This window comes from Crocuta crocuta, unplaced genomic scaffold, assembly GCF_008692635.1.
Source record: "Crocuta crocuta isolate KB4526 unplaced genomic scaffold, BGI_CrCroc_1.0 scaffold108, whole genome shotgun sequence".
NCBI lineage: Eukaryota > Metazoa > Chordata > Mammalia > Carnivora > Hyaenidae > Crocuta > Crocuta crocuta.
This window is the reverse complement of record NW_027532825.1, coordinates 85,794-96,799: the sequence shown is the minus strand read 5'-3', so window position 1 is coordinate 96,799 and position 11,006 is coordinate 85,794. Positions and strand designations below refer to the sequence as shown.

Here is an 11,006-nt window from a genome sequence, read left to right as displayed (position 1 = left end):
ATCAGGGAGAAACAGAAATGAAAAGGAAAGAATAAAGAAAGGGAGGGAGGGAAGGTAAGAAGACTGAAAATGCAGGAAGATGGAAGATATGATGACACGCGACCTTTGATTAGAATTTTTCTCTCCTGTTTCGTGTAACTAATAAGCACCAGTCCAGATCTTTGGATTCTGTGAAAACGATTAAGATCAAAATGCTTTCCTAAAGCTGGTGGTTCTGCCTAACCTTCGTTATGTGAGAGCCGAGTTGTAGAGTGATGGCCTAAGAAAGGCCGCACTGTGGTGTCATTTGTACCATCTTGAGGAGCATAAAAATCAAGCTTCCAGCTATGGAAGGAACAAGTCACCAGAATCAAAGGCCTAGCCTGGGGGATATAGTCCACGTCACTGATAACAGTGACGTGACTGTATGGTGACAGATGGTGAGCGCAACATAGCATATAAACGTCTGGGATCATTATATTGTACACCTGAAACTAATGCAGCATTGTGTGCCAACTTATTCAAATTTTTTTAATGAAGAAAAAAAAAAGATTTCAAAAGGAGAGAAAAAAATATCTATGCCTTCCAGAGAAGATTCCAACAGCTTTCCTTACATCTGTGCCTTAGCTCTTAATATCAGACCCAGGCTGACGTTTAACATAATTTATTTGACCACAATCCACTTATTTATATATTAGTAATCTTGTCTTCACATGCTTAATGCTTGTCACTTAGTCCCAAATCTTCTCTCTCTAAATTAATCAAGGTGTTATTGGGGCAACTGGGTGGCTCAGTTGGTTGAGCATCCAATTTCGGCTCAGGTCATGATCTCACGGTTCGTGGGTTCGAGGCCAGCATCAGGATCTGTGTTGACAAGCTCAGAGCTTAGAGTCTGAAGCCTGCTTCTGATTATCTCCCTCTCTCTGCCCCTCCCCTGCTTCCACTCTGTCTGTCTCTCTCAAAAAGAAAGAAACGTTAATTTTGTTTAATTAATTAAGGTTATTTAGAAGAGTAATCTTTTTACCTTATTATTTTTTTTTAATTTTCAGATAAATTGTCTTATCTTTGTAGCAATAACATCCATATTTATTCATCTTGGTTAGATATACTAAACTGCACAATTTCTGTTTGGATTGTTTGAAGTTTATTGTTATTCTTGAGAAGTAATCAATTTTGTAACCATCTTGGGCATTCAAATAAAATTTAGTATCTCTGTTTAGAGTGTGTATTTTTTTATAAATAGCTAATAAACCAATAGAATTAATTAGCTAGTATTTTGCTTTTACTACCCATTGGTAACATATCGTAATGTTAACATCTGACATTATTATTGGAATTTCAGTCAATATTTCCAGGCAATGAAAAGAGATGTTGTATAACATGTTTTAATATTCCACTTGAAGATAATCAAATTATCTTGTGGACTTTTTCTCATCCAATTTGATTTTCTTTTGCCTTGAATCTTTTTCTGTTGGATGTTAATATAGACACCTTTACTTTATCTCTCTTTTCATGTTCAAGCAAATTTTAGTCCATTCCCCTTTAAAATTTTTTTTAATGTTTATTTATTTTTGAGAGAGAGAGTGAGCACAAGCAGGGGAGGAGCAGAGAGAGAAGATGACACAGAATCTGAAGTAGGTTCCAGGTTCTGAGTTGTCAGCACAGAGCCTGACAGGTGGCTTGAACTCACAAACCAGAAGATCATGACCTGAACCAAAGTCGGATGCTTAGCCAACTGAGCCACCCAGGTGACCTTAGTCCATCCTCCCTTTTAAATTTAATGATGCATTTTTACATGATAGCATGTGTATTTCTAGGTCTAACTTAAAAAATCATAAAAAGAGCTATTACATATTTTGCCAGTATGTTCTCCTAACATTTTTATAGGTAGCCTTCTCAGTTGTGAGAAAAATCATATAAATACTGAAAAGAGGCATCGATATCACTGGTCTTTGACTTTCAGGTTGTTGTTTATGTAGAACAGGGTCAGTGAGATTAAGAGGAAGAGTTTCCTCTTCTGCCGCCAGGTGCCCAACACAATAAGGTTGTCCTACCTACCTTTTGGCTTCTTCCACGACCATGAGCAACCAGCCTCCTGCAGAGAGCTGAGAATGTCCCGCTCCCCGCCTTAGTCTGTGCATTAGCGGCCCCTCAAGCCGAAGGTGTGTTCCAAAAGCCCGGAAATCTGCCTTTGGGGGGTTCAGGAGCACTGGCGCTAGAAGTGCTGTGGACCAGTGTGCAGGGAATTCTGAGCTCTAAATAGCAGGACATCTGGGAAGGCANTCAGAGGGCAGCCCCTCCTGCCACTTTTTGGAGGGTGGCTTGGATGCTAAAGTCCAAACACAAAGAAAACCAAACACAACTTAAAATATATATATAATAAAATAGGGGCTCCTGGGTGGCTCAGTCTGTTTAGCATCGGACTTCGGCTCAGGTCATGATCTCAAGGTTGTGAGTTCAAGGCCCCTGTCGGGCTCTGTGTTGACAGCTTGGAGCCTGGAGCCTACTTTGGATTCTGTGTCTCCGCTCCTCTCTGCCCCTCTCCCCTCATCAAAAATAAATAAACATTAAAAACATATAATGGAATAACTGGCAACCTGGTAAAGACAAACAAAATATAAACTTCCTGGTAGCACATTGAGTAAGAAATGAGCGCCTTAAAGGGCATCTTAAATCAATAGATCCACTTTGGTTTTTGTTAGAAACGGTCAGTATTATAATGATTGGGAAATAACAATTTCCAAATGGGTACTGAGTTAAATCATACAAGGTTAAAAGGGAACTTGAATTCTAAAGAGTTATATCTGTTTTAAATTAATCTGGAAGTGCTCAACATATTTGTTACAATTTTCCACTAACATCATTAACACTAACTAGGCTGCTGTATATAGTCCAAGATACTGGGAAATATAAACTGACACACATAATATAGAGAGACATTTGGAAATGGGCAGCATGCCTTATATATTTTTAAATGACTTACCCCATAATCCCACCAACAGGAAATTATTTTAAAATAAAGGAGATATATTTAAGGAAAAACATTAAAGTTTGTTTCTTATAGAGAAAGTGACAGGCTATTTAAATGACTATGGAAATGTATCAAAGTACATTTACAAAAGAAAATTATGTTGTTAAACAAATATTTGTATTTTTAAAAATTTGTTTAAAGTTTATTTATTTTGAGAGAGAGAGAGCAGAGAAGGGGTAGATATAGAGGAGCAGAGAGAATTCCAAGCAGGCTCCATGCACCCCTATATAAGTATTTATATAAATGCTTGTGTGTTCATGGCCTGTTGTTAATTTTAAAGCTGTAATATTGTAGGTCCGCCTGAGTGGCTCAGTAGCTTAAGTGTCAAACTCTTGGTTTCAGTTCAGGTCATGATCTCATGCTTCATGAATTCAAACCACCCCCAACTCTGTCCCCTGTTGGGCTCTGTGCTGGCGGCCTGCTTGGGATTTTCTGTCTCCTCTCTCTCCTTTCTTCTTTCTGTCTACCTCTCCCCAATTCGCTCTGTCTGTGTCTCTCTCAAAATAAACAAGTAAACTTAAGAAAAGTTGTAATACAGCATAGATAATAAATAGTTCAACTCACCTTTTCCTTGCCTTTCATTTTTATGATTTTTTAAATAATTTTCATAAATACTTAATCTTTGGGCACCTGGGTGGCTCGGTTGATTAAGCATCCAACTCCTGATTTTGGCCCAGGTCACTATCTCATGGTTCGTGGGTTTGAGTCCAGCATCGGGCTCTGTGCTGACAGTGTGGAGACTGTTTGGGATTCTCTCTCTCTCTCTGTTCCTTCACTGCTTGTCTGCTCTCTCTCTCTCAACATAAATAAACAAAAAAAAATTAACAACAACAACAACAACAAAACAAATACTTAACCTTAAACCACATAGACTAAAGAAAGCCAGGTTCCTCACTGATATTTCAGAGCATTTTGAAATACAGGTGTATCTCTGGCAACCTGAAATGAGTCCCGTTGCTGTTGGAGGGAATGAATCTCTTTGCAGTAGGCCCAAGGGCAGATCAGTTCTTGTCCCTTTCATTCATGCAAGTATTACTAACATGAACTGACTTGCTCTGAATGTTTGGGTGTAATAGCAAGAGACCATAGGGTATATAAAATAGAGAAGAGTCTCTATTTGAAGCCTGCCATCTTAGCGTTCTGTGGAACAGACCACAAACCAGACCTTTATCATTTGCCATATTTCCCATTAGGTCCTCGATGCTGCGTATCCCAAGGGCTGAATGTTATGGCTAACTACATTCTGTTCAAAATTTCTAATTTCTGGAACCTGCACAATGTACATAAATCTGTCTGTTAACCTGTAACAAAACCAGGCTTAATACCTAACCTCGACTATCCAAGGAGTTCACTGATAAGTTGACCTAAGCATTCTTTTAATAGATGTCTGAAACAATTACATAGATGATTCTAGCACATTCTACACTATAACTGAAGGTGATATCTTTATTCCTGCTTATATGTAGAGAAAAATGACTAGATGTCATCTCTCCACATATTATATAGATTGTAATTATCCTTCATGTTCCATGTTTTCTGAAAATGCTAATTTAGGTTATGTTATTTTTGTAATTGTGCCACACCACAACTCCAACCCACTTTTGCTTTACCAAAAAATAAGTGTGCCCATTTTTTGTGAGACCAAGCAATGTATCAACGTGTCTTATCTCCTGGGATTGTAGTAGTGTCAGAAGAAACACACACAGAGAAGAATAAAGAAGAGAGCAAGTTTACATTACTTTCAATAATTCATTAAACACATAATGATTTGGTGCCTACTAGTGTTAGGGATTGGGATTTCCATGCTGAGTAAATCAGACACCTCCCTACCCATGTGGCAAACATTCTAAGATCCATTCGGCACTGAAATAAATAAGTAAATCAAATAGTTACTGACTGCTGGAAGTAACAGTTGATAGTTTGTAAGAAGGATTCTACATTCTGTGCTAGAATCTGTACTGTACTGCCTCTGGATGACATCTCCTTTAATGAGCATTGGTGCAGAAAAAGGGCACAGAAACTTACCAAGAGGAGAAGGAAGATTGGCTGGTTCAGAAAGACAAGCCCCTCATCCTTTATGTCTTGACTCACCCCTTCCACAGCCCCAGTGGGTAAAATACAAATGCTTATTTTCATGGGGAATTGCAAGTCAAACAGTAAACAGAATCTTCAGCATGGGATTGCAGCAAATGAGAGTGATCTATGGTGACTTGTGCCACATGGAACTCTCACCCAGAGGTCACCTTAGGATTCTGGGAAGGCCCACAGGGGAACATGCATTCACAGGCCAAAATCTTGGGCATCTGAACAAAGAACTGCCATGAAAGAAAAGCAGCAAGCCACCTGATACAAGGTATTTAAAATATAAAATGCTGATCTGTTTTTTGTAAGTATAGATCTGTTGGCATTTTCTGGAATTCTATATAAATGGAATAATTTAAAAAGATACATTGTTTTTTTGTGTCTGGCTTCCATTACTCAAAATAGATTTTGAGATTCATCCATCCTGTTGCTCTACTAGTAGGTTATTTTTGGTACTAGCAAGAGTGATCACGGGAAGAAAGAAGGAAAGAAAGAAAGAGAAGGCAAGAAAGAAAGTAGGAAAGAAACAAACAATGGAAGGAAGGAAGGAAGAAGGAAGGAAGGAAGGAAGGAAGGAAGGAAGGAAGGAAGGAGAAAGAAAAAGAAAGAAAAGAAAGAAAGAGAGGGAGAGAGAGAGAGAGAGAGAAAGAAAGAAAGAAAGAAAGAAAGAAAGAAAGAAAGAAAGAAAGAAAGAAGGAAGGAAAGAAAGAAAGAAAGGGAGAAGGAGATGTACACAAATGAAACGCTGAATGAAAAAAAAGGAATCATTACAGACACAGAAGAGCATCAACAAAAAGAAACAATATTTTCAACCATTGAATGCTAACAAATGTGAAATCCTAGATAAAACAGGTAGGCTTCACAGGGCACCTGGGTAGCTCAGGTGGGTTGAGCATCTGACTCTTGATTTCAGCTCAGGTCATAATCTCACAGTTCATGGGTTTGAGCCCCACATCAGGCTTTGTGCTGACAGCATGGAGGCTGCTTGGGATTCTCTCTCTCCCTGTCTTTCTCTGGCCCTCCTCTGCATACACACACTCTCAAAAATAAATAAACATTAATTTTTTTAAATATATTTTTTTAATGTTTTATTTATTTTTAGGAGAGAGAGAGAAAGACAGCGTGAGCAGGGGAGGGTCAGAGAGAGAGGGAGTCACAGACTGAAACAGGCTCCAGGCTCTGAGCTGGCAGTCAACACAGAGCCCGACGCGGGGCTCGAACCCACGAACCACGAGATCATGACCTAAGCAAAAGTCGGACGCTTAACTGACTAAGCCACCCAGGCGCCCCATAAACATTAATTTTTTAATGGGTAGGCTTTAGAAACATATATAGTATCAACAACTGGCACAAAACTATATGTAGACTTTTAATAAACTAATTAAAGACATTGAAATAGTATTGAAAACTTCTCCATCCTTAAAATCACAGACCTTCATAATTTAATGGCAAATATTACTAATTTAAAAAATTAATTCTCATATTATGCAAGATAGAAAGTAGAAAAGAACTACAGCTGCACATTTTATTTTTTGAATCTAGTGTGACCTTGAATGACCTAGAATGACAACAGAATACAATTATAATTTCTACTGCGAATATAGATAGAAAAATCATTAAGTAAAATATCAGTTAATAAAATACAGTAGCAAATGAAATAGAGTGGGTTATAACCAAGTTTTAACCCAGGAAGTCCAAGATGGTTTAAAATAGAAATGTAATTAGTTTATTAATTATACTCAATTAAAAAGAAATTATAAGTATTTATATCAAAAAACATACTACCCCCCTCAAAATCTAATTATCTGATAATGTTTCATACCTTATTAAAAACTACACTACAGGGGCACCTGCCTAGCTCAGTCGGTTGAGCATCCAACTTCAGCTCAGGTCATGATCTCACATCTTGTGAGTTAGAACCCCACATCAGGATCTGTGCTGACAACTCGGAGCCTGGAGCCTGCTTGGGATTCTGTGTCTCCCTCTCCCTGCCCCTCCCCCATTCGCACTGTGTGTGTGTCTCTCTCTCTCAAAAACAAACATTAAAAATTTTTTTTAAAACTACAGTATAAACTAAGAATGGAAAAATGAACCCCCTTAGCTTTGCATAGATTTTATAATGATAGAATATAGATATACAGATAGATAGACATAAGACAAATCTAGGACACAATTATATGCTTAGTAGGAAGCTGTTAGAGACATTCCCTTCAAAATCCAGAATAGTAGGATGTCGCCTATCTCCTGTACTATTTAGCAGGGTGCTGAAATTCCTGGCCAATGTTAAAAGAAAAACAAAAAAGGCCTCTACATTCTGAAGGAAGAGATCGAACCACCAGCAATTCAAGACAATATGATCACCTTTTGAAGTGTAAAAAACAACTGAAACCACTAACAACCTCTTCAAACTAATTAGGCCAGAAATGTTTCCATTAGTCTAATTATAAAATGTTGTGTGCTGGTAATTTTAATTCAGAAAACAGAAAATACTATTTAGTGAAGCAATAGGATTACAAAGGACCTCAGAAGTTATGAACCAAGAAGATGCATGAAACCCACAGAAAAGACTTTGCAACCACATGGAAATGGCAGTTGAAAGAATAGATGAATAACTATTTCACTAATTATTTTGAAATATAAATTCTTATGGAATTAATCTATAAATACAATGTCAGTTAAGTATATGGTTGGAGGCTCTACTTTATTTATTTTTTAAAAGTTTGTTTATTTTGAGAGAATTAGAGAGGGCACAAATAAGGAAGGAGCAGAGAGAAAGATGGAGAGAGAAAGAGAGAGAAGCCCAAGCAGGATCTGTGCTGCCAGCAGGGATCCCAACATGGGGCTCGAACCCCCCAACCATGGGATCATGACCTGAGCCAAAAACAGAGTCAGGCACTTAACTGACTAAGCCACCTAGACATCCCATGGTCAAAGGTTTTAAATATGTCAGTAATCTTTATATACATGCAGTAGGTCCACAGATAGCTAATTAACCTGGATGAGATTGGTGAGAAGGAGGGGGCATAATTGATCAGATTTAAAATACATTGAAAGCTATAGTATTACAAAAAAGCATATTATCATTGAAAAAAGATATACATGGAACAGAGTAGATATATCAGAGAGATATATCAGTATGAGACAGCTCAGATACAAAACCAGGTGTACATGAAAATAATTTATTTCGAAGTTTTATAATTCATTAGGGGACAGGTATATTAGTAAATATTGTTGAGAAAATCTGGAAAAATCAAACTGGATTCCTATCTCTTGCCTTGTATTACTTTATGTCAAAATGATTAAGGCATCGAATGTTAAAGGTAACATCTTTCCAGAATGAAAATCTCCAGTTCTATGCTAGAAAGAGAGTGGCAGCTGGTGGGGTGTGGAGAGCATGGGCGGGGTGTGGAATTTCCATATTTCTACACTCCCAGTGGATCATTTGACATCTGTTTCCCATCATTTATTTCACAGCCCTACTTCCGAAGTACCTGATACCTTTCAGCTCTCAGCCTTTCGGAGATTCTTTTTTTGTTTTTGTTTTTGTTTTTGTTCTTTGAAGTTTATTTATGTTGAGAGAGAGAGAGTGTGTGTGAGCAGGGGAGGAGCAGAGAGAGAGGGAGAGAGAATCCCAAGCAGGCTCCATTGTTAGCACACAGCCTGACAAAGGGCTCAAATTCCATGACCCTGAGATCATGACCTGAGCTGAAATCAAGAGTTGGATGCTTAACTAACTGAGCCATCCAGAACCCCATTTCTTGGATTCTAAGGTATGCTTCTTTTGGTCCCCTACAAAAACTAGGTTTCAATTTTCTCTGTACTGAAAAGGCACCCCTTGGTATCCTTCCCCAATATCTCTCCTGACAGGAGCTATTTCTCTAAATATGTTTTTAATGATTACAAAATCAGATAACTTATTACATAAAATATTAAAGGTTGTCAACTTTAGACAGATTACTTTAAAATGTTATCAATGAAGAGATTTCAATATTGGCCACCCCATGTTGGGATACTTCCATTTGAATTGGATTACAATTCAGAAATAATTTTTTTAATGTGAGATTCATATGCATTTTGAAATCCTGGGTAAGGTATGTCAATGTCTTTTCATATTTATTGAACTCACCAGAATATTAAAATGCTCTAGGACAGCTGGGTAATCAGCATAGATAATATATTCTTGTCAAACAACTACCCAGTACTGATTTTACTTAGGAGTGTAAAAATTCTACTAAAAATATCTGCCCCACTTTTTCATTATAACCTCATATGACATAGATATGCATGCCAAGTAAAATATCTCTCCATGGGGGTAATCGTTATCATGAATATAATATAAACTAATTGTTAAGCTGGGTTTCTGACTGACGCTGAAGTAACTTCGAAAACTTCATGATTTCAAAAGCATAATTAGAGTCAGCTGACTTGCACCATTATTAAATTTAGCTTTAAAATGCTACAAATAGAAGAGAAAAAAATCAAATAACTGAAGTTATGGAACACTCCCTCTTTCAAATTCGATTGCTTTTAATTACCTTGTCTGACAAAGAGCTAATCAAGATCACAGGCTCACCATCTCACAATCATACATGCCTCTCCCAATTAGGGCAGAATATCCTGTCAGAGATTTGTCGTCTTCTATTTTGTGCCTACTCCTCCCCTAACACATAGCCAGAATGCCAAGAACTGACATTAAACACCACAGTTTCATGTTTTGGGGGGTCGTTTTTTCCATTTCTAATACTTGGGGAAAGAGAGGAAGCACACGTTATGATATCTCAATTATCTCTGAAGAGTTACTTTTTATGCTAACTTTTCAGAAGCATTAGGCTTCCAGTCTATTCCTTCTAGGATTTTATCTAGTCAACCTTGTTCCTATGTTCTGAGTGTGCTGCGGAAACAAAAAAAGCACACAGTATGATTTTTAAAAATGTTATTTAAAAAAATTTTTAATGTTTTATTTATTTCTGAAAGAGAGAGAGACAGCGTGAGCAGGGTAGGGTCAGAGAGAGAGGGAGACAGAATCTGAAGCACAGAGCCCGACGCGGAGCTTGAACCCACAAACCGTGAGGTCATGACCTGAGCCAAAGTCGGACGCTTAACCGACTGAGCCATCAGGTGCCCCAAAAAACATCTTATGTTACAAAGTCTTGTTATATAAGACAATGTGTCTAGCCCTTAAGACTCGGTCTTAATACTCACATATGGCATCTAAGTGGGTAAAATTATTGTTCCCACCTGACAAACAGGGCCGTGAAGCCTGCATAAATTAAATTTGCACAGGAATTCACACTGCAAGGAAATGTCACACCAGACCTCAAATATTGATTTATGACTCAGGGCCCCTTGAATCTGTGTACTTGCCTGTCCCCCCTTCAATTATAACCATTTTCATGAACCTGCTTACTGCTGATAGTGCTGGTAACAGTACCATTAATGATCGTTTTGTGTGATCTCCTTATAGGAATGCACCTTTGTGCACACCCACATGTGTACCCATGTACATCTCTGTGTGTAATGTCCTACAGGATATACTATAGACACATGTGTTATAAACTGTCAGTAAAACACTGATCTGAAATATTTCAGTTCTTTACTGGGTGTGCATGCATGCCCCATGAAGGACTTTCCTTAAGAGATTTTTCTTTCCTTCATTTTGTTTTTACAGTTTAAAATTTACTTAGAAGACAGTTCTTTTTTAACAAAATGTAGTGAAACGTATCCAGATAAAGACATGAATCTACACATTCCTTCTGAATGATTGAGACCTAAAAAAGAAATACGCAAAGTGACATTTTCAGCAATAGTGAAAAAAAGATCTCACTGACAGACCTATCAACATCTAAAATATAAAATGGATATACTGTATATATATATATATATATATATATATATAATCATTGTTCCTTTCAAC

At 37.6% G+C, this 11,006-nt stretch overlaps 1 long non-coding RNA gene across 1 annotated transcript in view; it reads left to right on the top strand.

Moving 5' to 3' along the window:
* Positions 1 to 8,799: 8,799 nt before the first annotated feature.
* Positions 8,800 to 11,006, top strand: part of LOC144245764 (uncharacterized) — a 9,403-nt gene continuing 7,196 nt past the window's right edge. Inside the window, exon 1 of the long non-coding RNA XR_013339410.1 lies at positions 8,800 to 8,862. This is a non-coding gene — a long non-coding RNA (uncharacterized LOC144245764). The remainder of the gene's footprint in view (positions 8,863 to 11,006) is intronic.